At 37.3% G+C, this 13,462-nt stretch overlaps 1 pseudogene; it reads left to right on the top strand.

Annotated features, from left to right (window-relative positions):
* The first annotated feature begins 11,287 nt into the window (after positions 1-11,287).
* On the top strand, positions 11,288-11,384 carry LOC120364524 (small nucleolar RNA U3; annotated as a pseudogene).
* The last annotated feature ends 2,078 nt before the right edge of the window (positions 11,385-13,462 follow it).

Genomic DNA, 13,462 nt, shown 5'->3' with positions numbered 1-13,462 from the left:
TTTCTAAAATCAGAAAAGACTGCTTTCAGCAGCTTAGGTCCTGGTACATTTTCCAAAACAAACCTTCTTTCTCTACGAGTCTGAAGTTCACATCAAATTCTTTGCTCCCCAGGATTACATTTTTAAAATTGTCTTCCATTCATCCCAATTGACTTGATAATGAGTCTCCATCATCATGGAATCCATGAGGTCAAAGTCCCCATCAGGACCTTGGCAGGAACCAGTTGCTGTAGGACCTGGATAACCTGAGCTCCAATTATTGGGACACTTAGACGCCTCTAGGTTCTGTCCCCTGCCAGGATCCCATGTCCCCAGCAGAGCAAACTTTTTATTATTGTGGCACCTTAGTTTGGTCAGGTTTATCAGAGGGGAGCATCTGAATTTAACTGTATAAATTTAACCCAGTTCATCATCTTTAAATTGTAGTTCAGGCACTCCTGGGAGTCCCAAATACCATGTTAGAGAGTCTTCAGGGTCAAAATTATAATCATAATAGCATTAAGCCATTGCTTTTTCACTTTTCTTCTCAAATGACTATACAGTAGGATTTCCCACAGCCTATTGATGCAGGATTTTTCTCAGCCACTTTTCCCACTGGGGACCTCCATGGCGGTTGACGCCAACCCCCGCAGGCCTCACTCAGCCCCAGGCCTACCACCGGAGGCACCCCACCCACTCAGCCCACCTGTGCTGTAGTTTGTACCTGCATTTGGCGTTTCCTGAGCTCTTGTTCTGACTCCAAGAAGAATGAGGATATGCTGGCAATGGAAGGGTGCAGATGGGCAGAGAAAATTTTTGTTGAGAGAGTCAACAGCTCTCAGCAAAAAGGAGACACGGTGGGGTGGTCCTCCGCCCCTCGCAGTCAGGTGGTTTCTCTCCGGATTGAATCCAGGGCTTTATGGGCTCAGACTAGGGGAGTGTGTCCTGATTGGTTTGTGAGTATGCAAAGAAAGGCTAAAGCAAAGGCACCACTCAAAGGTGGCTATGGCAGTGTAAAGAACCAATTAAGAAAGGGTCGGCATACATGAAATAAGTGAAGGGTGGTGATCAGTCAGAGGAAAGCCCACCAAACAGGAAGACAGGTTCTTACTGCAGTCTGAGGATTTACCTGGGACTGTCTTTAGCTTGAAGGTCGTGTTTCACTGGGACCCTCCCCTATCTGCCTAGGAATTTGCCTGCCTCTTGCTGCTAACACTGTCTACCATAGGATACTGTCATTGCTCTGATGGCTAATGGACCCTGGGTCTGTGTCTTCTCACTTTTTCTAAAGTTCTCACTTTTCTAAAATTCTCAAAAGTAGTAGGTTTAGGATGTAATTTTGCGTATTTTCAAATATCAACCTACTTTCTCCTCTTCTATGCTCCTGCTATCTTTTGTTGAAGCAGGTAGACTCTCTACCAGCTATATTTCACTTTATCTCCAGTAAATCATTATATTTGAAATTTTAAAGTGTTTCCTGAGCCCTGTGCATGTATCCTTTGAATCTAAAATAAAAGTTGAAACTATAAATGAAGGTGTTCCTTGCCCATATGTGGAAACATAATAACAAGTACATATACTTCATAGTCGTTTTGCAATATATTGAAACATTTTCTTAAAAAGTTTTTAAACTTTGAAACTCTATTGAAAATTATTGTTTCACAATTCAATAATATTTTATTCAAAATAAAATTTTGTAATATATTTTTCTATTTAAGAAAAATCACTGGCCTAAGAAGGGGAAATTAAAAGATGAACTTGCTCAAGCAATAGCTGCACTGTCCACAACTAAAGATGCTGAAAGCAATGAAACTGATACTGAAGCAACATATGGAGGGGAGGGGGGATGCTCTCCAAAGACACTGGAGGAAGCGAATCAGGAAATAAAAACATGGTGAAAGCTATCGTTTTCTCAGCTTTGTAGATTTTAATAATTTACCTCTTCATGTCTTTTTTTGGCGGGGATAGAGGGGGACACAAATTCACTCTTATTTCCCAGGCTAGAGTGCAGTGGCGATCTCGGTTCACTGTAACCTCCTCCTCCTGGGTTCAAGCGATTCTTCTGCTTCAGCCTCCCTAGTAGCTGGGATTACAGGCGCCCGCCACCATGCCCAGCTAATTTCTGTATTTTTGGTCAAGATGGGGTTTCACCATGTTGGCCAGGCTGGTCTTGAACTCCTGCCCTCAGGTGATCCACCTGCCTTGGCGCCCCAAAGTGCTGGGATTACAGACGTGAGCCACCGCGCCTGGCCTACCTCTTCAAGTCTTATGCAACAATTCTTTTTCAAATGGCATTATGGTGTCAGTGAAGATGCAGGGTTATTATCTAATCAAACATTTAGAATTTAAAGAAAAGCAATTACATACTGTGAATGCTAAAACCCAGGATGAATACATTTGTAAAATATAATAAAGATGAAATCTTAGAAAGATAAATGTCTGAAGCAGTGGTTCTCAAATTTGTGGTATTACAAACACTTGGAGGACTCCTTGGAATTCAGATTGCTGGGCCTTATCCCCAAGAGTTTGGATGAGATAGGTTTGAGGTAAACTTGAGAATTTGCTTTAGTAAGTTCCCAGGTGATAATGAAGCTGCTGGTCTGAGAATCACACTTTGAGAATCAGCAGGCTAGAGCAATGATACTCAAATTTCAATGAGCAAAAGCACCCTTGGGAGCTTGTTCTAATTTCCCAGAGAATCAGAATGAATAGGTCTGAGTAGATCTGGGAAGGCTATGAACTTTTTAAGTTCCCCAGGTGATTCTCAAGAAACAATGAATTTTGCTTTAGTAAAATGTTTTTTTTTAAAAAAAAAAAAAAATCTCCCCAGGTGATTTAAGCATTCAGTCATGTCTAAGAATCAGTGTTTTGGTGCTATTTCTGTTCTTTAAGTGATTTGATGGTAGTTTTAAGCACTGAAATTTTTTGCTATCCTTTATTCTTTTTGCATCTTGAGCAGGTGGTCTGAGACCCACTGCAGAGCACAGCCCTATTGTGCTATCCACCCAATACTCTGCTACCACCACCTCCCCAATTGCACTATCCACCTCACCTTATTATTGATTTTCAGGCATCTGATTCATACAAAGCTGTTAACTTCCATGCACCTTATCCATGCTAAGCCATTAAGTTCCATTCATTGTTTTTTTTTTTTTTTTTTTTTTTTTTTGGTAGGATGTGGAACTTGGGAGTTATTAACCACTCTTTTGCCTACTTTGTGAACTTAACAGGCAGAGGAAACCAAAGGATCAAAAGAGAAATGAAGATGCCCCCATGAGAAAAATAATGAGTATTGGAATCCCTGGATACAGCTGTTACTGACACACAGGTATAATTTAACCTTCATTTCTGTGAGAAGTCTCATATCCTTTAAAAAAAAAAAAACTCACATAATTCATGTTTTATATTTTTGTTTTTGCTTATGCTCACTTGAAAAAAACTAAGAAACTTGCCTAAGTTTACACAGAAAGGTGGGGTTGAAGACAGAACTGAAAATGTCTCATTAATATTTCTCTTTTACATTGCACAGCCTGTATGAATTTGATTTACCTAAAACACCCAATGACAAAATAGTGACTTCTCTGGTCTACATAGTAAGGTGGCTGTGCACAGAACTCCTAAACCAAATCTTGTAAGAACGAATTGGAATTTCCAGTGATTATTTAGCCACTGCTAATCTACTGAATTAAACAATATGTCTGCACTTGGCAGACATACGTCTCTGGAATCTGTCCTTCATGATTTCCAACCCTCCCCAGGAAAGGTCAAGTGTGCTGATGGCTTGTACTCTTTCTCAGCCAAGCATGAAAATTTTACTGGAGGAAGAGTCCCTGACCTATTGAGTAGTGTTCCAAATTGTACTATTAATGGTTGTGGAATCCATAAGTTGGCCACAATCTTTCCTGAAGCACCACCCAGGCAAATGCCTTGACTTGTATGGCACTTGAACAATGATATTGCACTTTAAAGAGTATGAGGAGGGTTTTAAAAATTCTGTTATTGTGCCAAGTTTTCCCATTTCATGTAAAAGGAACTTTTTTCCCACCTGTCTGCATAAAAGGGTACAAGAAGCATGAGAAAAGACAAGAGAAATTCTTCTTGCTTATATTTTCTATCCTGAAATATGACCTACTCTTTGAAAAGTTAGAAGGACCCCAGCAAAATTCTCAATTTTCAGAGCTCTCTGTCTTCTGAAAGTTGGATTTCTGCTATAAAAGAGAGGTCTATAAAAATAAATGACTCTGTAAAGATATTAGTCTTTTTTGTTAATTTATGTTTCCACACAAAATTTTAAAAGTACTTAGATAATGTGGTTGTAGTAAAACCCTATACAGAGAAATTAAAAAACGAATGGGAAGCACAGATTCCCACAATCATGTGCCCAATGCACAGAAAGAACAACCATGATTTTATTTTTCCTCTAGGATAAAAAACTTTACTGGGGGTAACTTAAAATATTAGGTGGTATGTGTGGGTTGGAGGCTGTAAGTTAAGATTACTAGATGTGGCCCAGGCACATGGCTTACACCTGTAATCCCAACACTTTAAGAGGTCGAGGCAGGCAGATTACCTGAGGTCAAGAGTTCAAGACCAACCCTGGCCAACATGGTGAAACCCCATCTTTACTAACAATACAAAAATTAGCCAGGTGTGGTGTGATTACAGGATCACCTGTAATCCCAGCTATTCAGGAGGTTGAGGCAGGAGAATTGCTTGAACCTGGGAGGCGGAGGTTGCAGTGAGCTAAGATAGGGCCTCAAAAAAAAAAAAAAAAAAAAAAAAAAAAAAAAAAAAAAGATTACTAGATGTGTTCTTTAAAAAAGAAAGAAAGAAAGAAAGAATTCTGGGTTATTTGAGCCAAGGATGATATTGTGAGATTAAGCCTAGGAGGTTTTCCCCTTTTGTAGAAGGGAAAACTTGAGACGACTTTGGTAGTAAAAGGCATGGCTTATAAACAGTCTTTATAAACAAGAAAAGAAGTTATCTACAAAAAATAAAAGTACTCCGATTTAACAGGTTTTGTTTAATTCGCTTCTTCTATTTCCCTTTTGATGCAAAAAATAACTGGCTGTTCATGTAGCATCACATCGATGACCACAACCATCCCGCAAAGATGTTGCTGCTATTGTCCCAGTTTGTATTAACATCCCAGTTGGTAATTTGTTATTTGTATAAAAAAATTAACTCCAAACTTGAAGCCTTATAACACTAAGCATTTATTATCTCACAGTTCCTGTGGATTAGGAAAACTGCGCACAGCTTAGCTGGGTACCTTAGGCTCACAGTCTAGGTTATCAGCAGGCCTCAGGAATTCTGCTCCCACACATAGACACAGGGCTGTTGGCAGATCTCAGGTCTTCACTGGCTATCAGCTGGAGACATCGGTTTCTTGCCAAGTGTGTCTCACAATGAGGTTGCTCCCAACATAGTGAATTGCTCCCCACAGGGCAAGGAATTTGAGAAACAGAACAAATAATAGGTCCTCAAAAAGGAAGCGAATATCTTTGTATACCCTAATCTCAGGAGTGATTTCCTATCATGTTTGTCCTATCCTATTCATTAGAAAAGTCACTTAGCCCAGACCACACTCAAGAGGAGGGAATTACACAGGTGTGTGAGCACCAGTAGGTAGCGGTCATTTGGGTTATTTTAGAGGATTCCTACCCCAGAGTTTTCATTATTCTAAGAATGGAGGAAACTGGAGCTTAGAAAAGATAAATAATTTGCCCAAGATCATTTGGCTGTTCCATGCTAAAACAGGAATTCATTTCCAGGCTTTTGAAGTCCAGAGATCAAGTTCTTAATCAATATGCAGTAGAAAAAATATATACATTGTAAGAAATTGACCTCTTTTTTGCTGAATCCTTTTGACGACCATGTGCCCACCAATAGGCAAGAGTTTAAGACCAAATAAATGGCACTAATTTAGATTTATCAAATGCATTGTGTGCAGGAATACAGGCTAGAATTTCAGTTAATTTTAAAATACTTTTTACTATCTAACACTTCTCAAGTTTATCACTCTTTCGCATTTGTGTATGAGTCAATAAAATTAAAAATGACTGAAACATTTTTGTTGTTGTTGTTTTATGAACCATTTTCCCAGAAGTATTTATTTGGTTTAGAGTTAAGGTTTAAGAAAAAAATCATAATTTTGCAAAGCCAGCTTTATTAGAAAATAATTACAAACACTCACCCCCAACCTTGACATTGTACTAGAATTGGAGAAACAAAGCTTCTTCTTTCTGTATCAAAAAGAAAGCAGATGTGATACTTGTAAGGCTATGGAACCATAGTTCGTTATTCCCTGCAGAGTACCGATAGCCTGTCATTTCTTACTTAGGTTGAAATGTTTGCAAGAGTTGAATGATAAATGACTCCAGAGAGGAAGTAAAGAAAGGATCATGACTAAGGTGTTTGTAGGTGCAAGTTTTATCACAGTACAGGAATTAGGAAAATGTAGAAGCAACAGGAGAAAAGGAGAGGCTTTCTGACAACTGCGTTATCAGTTCCATTAGCCCCTCTGTGCAAACCATATGGCCTGTGTCTCAGTCAGCACAGAGGATTATCCAACTGTCACCTCTCTCCTGACTGGATATTGTGTCATAGTTGAACATTAGGGTTTTCATTTTTATGTATTACTCCTATGAAGAAAACTTTGGCATAACCTACACCCTTAAAATACTCACCTCCATTTCTTTAACACCTAACACATGGCCAGCTCTTAATCAACATTTAAGAACTGACCTGCATTTTTATGAACACATGGTTAGTTCAAGCTTTGGATTTTCAACCTTACATTGATTGGGACCAGCTGCTAAGGTAAGTGAGGTAATTCTGAGAGACGGGTTGCTTGTTCACAACACATTTAATTCAGCAAAAGAAGAAAAGGGTATAAATTTTTCAAGACAGTTATTCCGTATGGGATTTCCAGATCTCCCAGCATCTGAACTTTGAGGATTATTTTTTAAATCAAACTTTTTCTTTTCACTTATCCACGAGGCTGTCTGAAAATCTAGTTTGTTCTGGAGAATAGTCTCATCATGGAAGTTAGATTTTAAAAGTTCATACTTGTGAATCTTGTGATCTATATAGCAGCCTTCATGAGCCATTAAAAAATGAGGAAGGAAAAATGTATCTATCTTTAGAGACTAGCATTAATATTAGCAAACAGTTTGATGTAATTGTACCTCTTGTTATCCACATTTCTGTATTTCTAATAAATTGTTGTATCAAATCCACTAAGTGTTATTACTTGGAAAAATGTGTCATTAATAGTAAACTTCTGAGTAACCATTTGTCATTGTTCTACGTAAAAATAAAAAATGATATTTTCTATGGATTTCATAGCAACTCGTTACCATGTAAAAAAATTAACACAAAAAAACTAAATATTTCCATTGCTATAAACATTCTAGTATAAGTAGATGTATCTTCACATAATAACTTTATTTTAAATTAAAGGGTAAAAACTACATTGAATTTGATATTATTATATTGGACCCCGCATTACCAGAGATTGGGACCAGAGTTTGTTTCTTTTTCTCAATCCATATTTATTCCATTTTTGTTTTGTTTGTTTTGAGCTGTTTTGGAGGAAAGTGAATTTAGACCACTGAGATTCAAACTGGCAGGACAGAAATGAGGGGCAGGTGATTGCGTGATACAAGGGGAAGGCAAAGGTCAGTTTTGTTTACCTTAACCTTGGCCATGCCTCTACTTATGTATGTAAGTTCATCGTTCACAAAGTGTGAAGACATTCCAATTCTGCAATGCATGCCCCTTGAGTTATTTTGTTTTTAATCATCCAGTCTTACACTGTTCACCATGAGGGAGAATAACTAACATTTATTGAGTGCTGGCTGACTGCTTGGCACATTACCTGATTTAATCTTCACCACTGCAATCCCAGAAGGTAGGTGGTAGTATTATTCCCATTTTCAAAGGAGAAAAGTGAGGCTTCAGCATCAAGTAACTCGCCCAACTTCACGGAAGTAGCATATGACTCAGCTAGAATTAACACCCAGGACTCCCTAACTTTATACTAGTACTCCACATCGTTGCTCACATAATGGAGCACAGTGAATGTTACCTGTTCAAAGGGGAAACAAACTGTGATCTTAGGTTGATCAGCAATATGCATTATTTAAACCACTAATTCTAATATACCTAATCATACAATGAAAAAGAGGTAATATCCAGCTGAATTAGTCAGTAAGGTAATATTCCGCCTACATATTGCTTAAATATTCTTTGAGTGAAATAAAATAGAAAAAAAAGTTCCTTTTTTACTTTTTAATTTTACACACAAACGTATACAAGATTATTTAAGATTTCAATGTACACAGTGAAGTGTTTTTTACTGTGTGGTAAGATTTCCCAATTAAATATCCTAACAAAATGTCATTATCTGTCATTAAAAAATTTTAGCATCACCTCTTCCATCAAATTTAAGAAAAATATACCATACTTAAAGTCTTTCTGAGTAAGTTTTAATGTTTTCTTACTTTGGAGGTTAATTAGAACAGGTAACATATCCATAGCTATGAATACTTTTTGTTTTATTTTGTTTTAGCATTCGATCCACTGGCCTGATAATTGAGCCATAAATAAAACTAGAAACTTTGCCTTATGGCTTCAGTTACTGTTGAAAGTGCAACAGTACTTTCTATTTTACGAAATGTACCACATGGTTAACACATGCAGCCAAACTGCTATGACTTAGCACTGCAACATGGCATGCTCCTCTCATTCATTAAACTGATTTCACACTGTTTCAAAAAGAAGAAAAGAATGTAGACGTTAAAGACAAATGCTATCTTTCTAGATGTAGAATTTTTTTTAACCCTCTGTTGTTTCCAGCCAAGATTCAGATTCTTGGCTCTGGAGTCCAGGCTGGTCTCACATTAGCTTGGTTCAGAACATGTGCTCCACATTTGTTTCCTAGGATGCAAATGGCCTGGGCATGTGCTGACTAAAACTCTTAACACCAAAGGGGTTTAGTGAGATTCATGCAGTTTGGCAAGCATTTGCTATGAAATTTGGGTAAGCTCATAAAATAATCCTTTTTTACTCTTCTTAACTTCTTCCCTTTGGAGAGCTTTTCAGATTACTTCCTGCCAACTTTATTAAGACACTGAATCAGCCTTCACACCAGAATGTATATATACGTGAAAGTAATTGAGCTCAAATAGTACTTTTTGATTGATCTAAGAGTAAATACTCACATCTATTTAGAACAATAATCGATGATTAATTCCTTCCTATAGAAGGAATTCTGAAGCCAGTGAGCATAGCCACATGTACAGTCAAACTAGGTGAGTGGAAGCTTTTCTTTCAGAAATACTGAGTAAAACTTGCAGGGGTGAATCCATAATATTTATTTTCTGATATCCAAGATACAACTTTCCAAAGTGTTTTCACTCAATATTGGCAGGCTTATTTGAGAAATCCAGAGAAATGAAAAAAAAAAAAAAATGGCAATCACTTCATTTTCCGTAAAGATCAGTTGCCAAAAATTATTTTTTCTGAGGTTGCTCAGTGGGCCACAAGAGTAAAATAATGTTTATAGGGCTCGAATATTAGAATTTGAGGAACTTTCAGCCAGAATCACATTAAAATAAAAAAGGCTTGGAAAGCACATTCCAACTCTAAAGAAAAAGCCAAACTGCTGAACTCTGCCTTGATATTAAATAAAGCTCTGAGAATGAAAAAGAGATTGTCTCTTTCTTGTGTTTTTAAGTGACATATTTTATTGTGCATGTGTCTTCTTTAGAATTTGAGTTGCCGCTGCTTTTATGTTTTTGGTGTTTTGCAAATATTTGTACACATTTAAATTTGCTTTTGGTTCTCATTTGTTTACATAAGCTGATGTAAATGTATGTACAAATGTATCATAAATATTACATATACTTTATGAGCACCATTCAATATAAATGAATCCATGAGAAATAGTTCCATTGCTACCTTTTACCAGTGAATAAAAACATTGTTTCAACAAATGCTTTTGGAATAGGTGTGCACTTTCAGATTGTGCTTTTTCACTCATTCATAAATTTTTTCAATAAATGATTTTATTACCATGTGTCAACACCAATGAAAACTAGAAAACTCACTGGTGTTTACCCTGTGGACTCTCAGTTAATGGTGAATTTGTTGATGATAACAAGAAAAAGAGTCATTATAATTTAAGTCTTGATGTGTAAAAAGTCAACAGCGCTATTGGACATAGTCTCATTTTTTAAAATGTTTTTTAAAGAGCTAAGTAAAAGAGAAGAAACTGCCTTGCAATAGATTTTACCATAGATCTAAATAAAATGATAGTGGAATCAGACTCACCCAGGCTATCTTCACATCTTTCCTCATATACTACTTTTGGGTTCTATTTTACCTGCGCATCCAGCTGGATCTGCCTCTCTCTCGGTGTCCTGTGTGTATCAAAAGTCATCAAAATTTAATAGAAAAAAGATGACTCTTGCCCTGGTCTTTCACAGGACAGTCATGTGAACACCAGCACTCCAGAAGGATAAAATCACACCTTTTCTGAGCACATGGACTCAGGCCTGGGCAAAGGCCCAGGAACTAGAGCCAGTGAGGGACAGGCCAGCAGGAAGAGGAGGCTGGGGAGAGAAAGCCAGGATAATAAAGACCACTTCAAGAGCAACTGGAGAGCGGGTACTGGGACATGCCCTAAGGCAGTGGGCCACAACCTTTTTGGCACCTGGGACTGGTTTCATGGAAGACATTTTTTCCACAGAGGCAGGGGAATGGTTTCGGGGTGAAACTGTTCTACCTGGATCATCAGGCATTAGATTCTCTTAAGGAGCACACAACTGGATCCCTTGCATATGCCATTCACCCTAGGCTTTGTGCTTCTATAAGAATCTGATACTGTCACTGATCTGACCAGTGTGGGTCCATGGCTCGGGGGTTGGAGACATCTGCCTTCAGGGATATTTCTTTCACCATGGATGAATTCCTGACCTTCTAACATCAGTCACATCAGCCTCTTTCTTCTTAGCAACCTTGAATAAGTCACAGTTATAGAGTACACAGGCAGGAAAATAACACCACACAGGAGCATGAGTTACAGTTCTGAACTACTTTGAGTAATCAGAAAGTTACCCAAATATTATTTTTTTTAAAAAAGGTCAATCTAGCACTGAAATTCTTGACAGATTAAGAAAAAAACTGTAACTTTGAAAATTTCATGACTTCAGATATTAACTTGGATTATTTGTCATGTATTTAATTAATTACTTAGTTTAAATGTAGCAGGTCAAATTGGATATTTAGAAATCCATTAGCTAAGACTATACTTTCAGGGACCATTTCTATAGTTTGCTACTAGAGAAGTTTCTCTGAACATGCAGAGCACCAAAAGCAGAAACTGGACCCCTTCCTGACACCTTACACTAAATTAACTCCAGATGGATTAAGGACTTAAACATAAGACCTAACACCATAAAAACCCTAGAAGAAAACCTAGGCAAAATCATTCAGGACATAGGCATAGGCAAGGACTTCATGACTAAAACACCAAAAGCAATGGCAACAAAAGCCAAAATAGACAAATGGGACCTAATTAAACTCCAGAGTTTCTGTATAGCAAAAAAAAAAAAAAAAAAAAAAAAAAAAAAAAAAAAAAAAAAAAAAAAAAAAAAATCATTAGAGTGAACTAGCAACCAACAGAATGGGAAAAAATGTTTGCAATCTACCCATTTGACAAAGAGCTAATATCCAGAATCTACAAAGAACTAAAATAGATTAACAAGGAAAAAACAAACAAACCCATCCAAAAGTGGATGAAGGATATGAACAGACACTTTACAAAAGAAGACATATATAAAGCCAACAAACATATGAACAAATGCTCATCATCATTGGTCATTAGAGAAATGCAAATCAAAACCACGTTGAGATACCATCTCATGCCAGTTAGAATGGCGATCATTAAAAAGTTTGGAGACAACAGATGCTGGAGAGGATGTTGAAAAACAGGAACATTTTTACACTGTTGGTGGGAGTGTAAATTAGTTCAACCATTGTAGAAGACAGTGTGGCAATTCCTCAAGGATCTAGAAATAGAAATACCATTTGACCCAGCAATCCCACTACTGGGTATATACCCAAAGGATTATAAATCATTCTATTATAAAGATACATGCACATGTATGTTCACTGCGGCACTGTTCACAATAGCAAAGACCTGGAACCAATCCATACGCCTATCAATGATAGACTGGACAAGGAAAATATGGCACATGTACACCATGGAATACCATGCAGCCATGAAAAACGATGAGTTCATGTCCTTTGTAGGGACATGGATGAATCTGGAAAACATCATTCTCAGCAAACTGACACAAGAAAAGAAAATCAAACATCGCATGTTCTCACTCACAGGCAGGTGTTGAACAATGAGAACACATGGACACAGGGAGGGAAGCATCACACACTGGGGTCAGTTGTGGGGGGCAAGGGGAGGGATGGGGGGAAGGGAGGGGAGGGATAACATGGGGAGAACTGCCAGGTATAGGTGATGGAGGATGGAGGCAGCACACCACCTTGCCATGCATGTACCTATGCAACAATCCTGCATGATCTGCACATGTACCCTAGAAACTACAATTTTTAAAAAAAGGAAATCCATAAATCCATTAGCTATAAATAGTAAATACCCAATATAAAATAGTATATATGACAGGAGTCTTTCTAGCAGTGAACTGCTGAAATTAAAAAAAAGACAAGAGTTTTTCTTATCTTCTAATACCAGCGTTTTGATATAGTCTAATACACAGGAATCTCCATTCGGTTTATTTAAAAAACAACAACAGCAACAAAATTCATGAGATTGATGATCTCTGCATTTTATTAGAAACCAAGGCACAGAGAGCTTATGGATCATAGAGCATCATCCTGCTCAGTTGAATGTTTAAGAAATTAGTCCTGAGTATGGCCATTCAAAACCCAGCAGTCCCCAGCATCTTCGTATCCTTTCTCCTTAACATCACGGACAATTTCACTATCAGGCAGCACATGGGATGTTTCTTTCAAAATTTTAAATGTGAGCATAATTACATCATTCTTCAGCCTTTCAGATACTTCATGAGAACCTAGCAAAAACTTTTGACTAACATATTGCTCTGAGCCAGCATCTAATTAGCATTACGTAAGGTATAGTACAACTGAACTCAAACTAAAATATTTTTAAAATTAGAATACATATCTTCCCAAAATGGTATGTGTTGGTAAAAACTGGTGTGCATATTTGGTAAAATTCATTCTTTATATCAGATGTATATGTATTTAAAGTTAATGCATTTTAAGTGAACCTCCAAAATGTTTCTCTTAACTACTTTGTTATGTTCTAACTAAGGCATATTATTTAAATGATACTCTATTACTGCCTTTTTGTATGCAAGAGGAACTGAGAAGAAAATCGATTTTTTAAAAATTTAAAGGTAGTGTGAATCAAACAGTG

The sequence above is a fragment of the Saimiri boliviensis genome, chromosome 5, assembly GCF_048565385.1.
Source record: "Saimiri boliviensis isolate mSaiBol1 chromosome 5, mSaiBol1.pri, whole genome shotgun sequence".
NCBI lineage: Eukaryota > Metazoa > Chordata > Mammalia > Primates > Cebidae > Saimiri > Saimiri boliviensis.
This window is presented reverse-complemented; position numbering and strand designations above follow the sequence as displayed.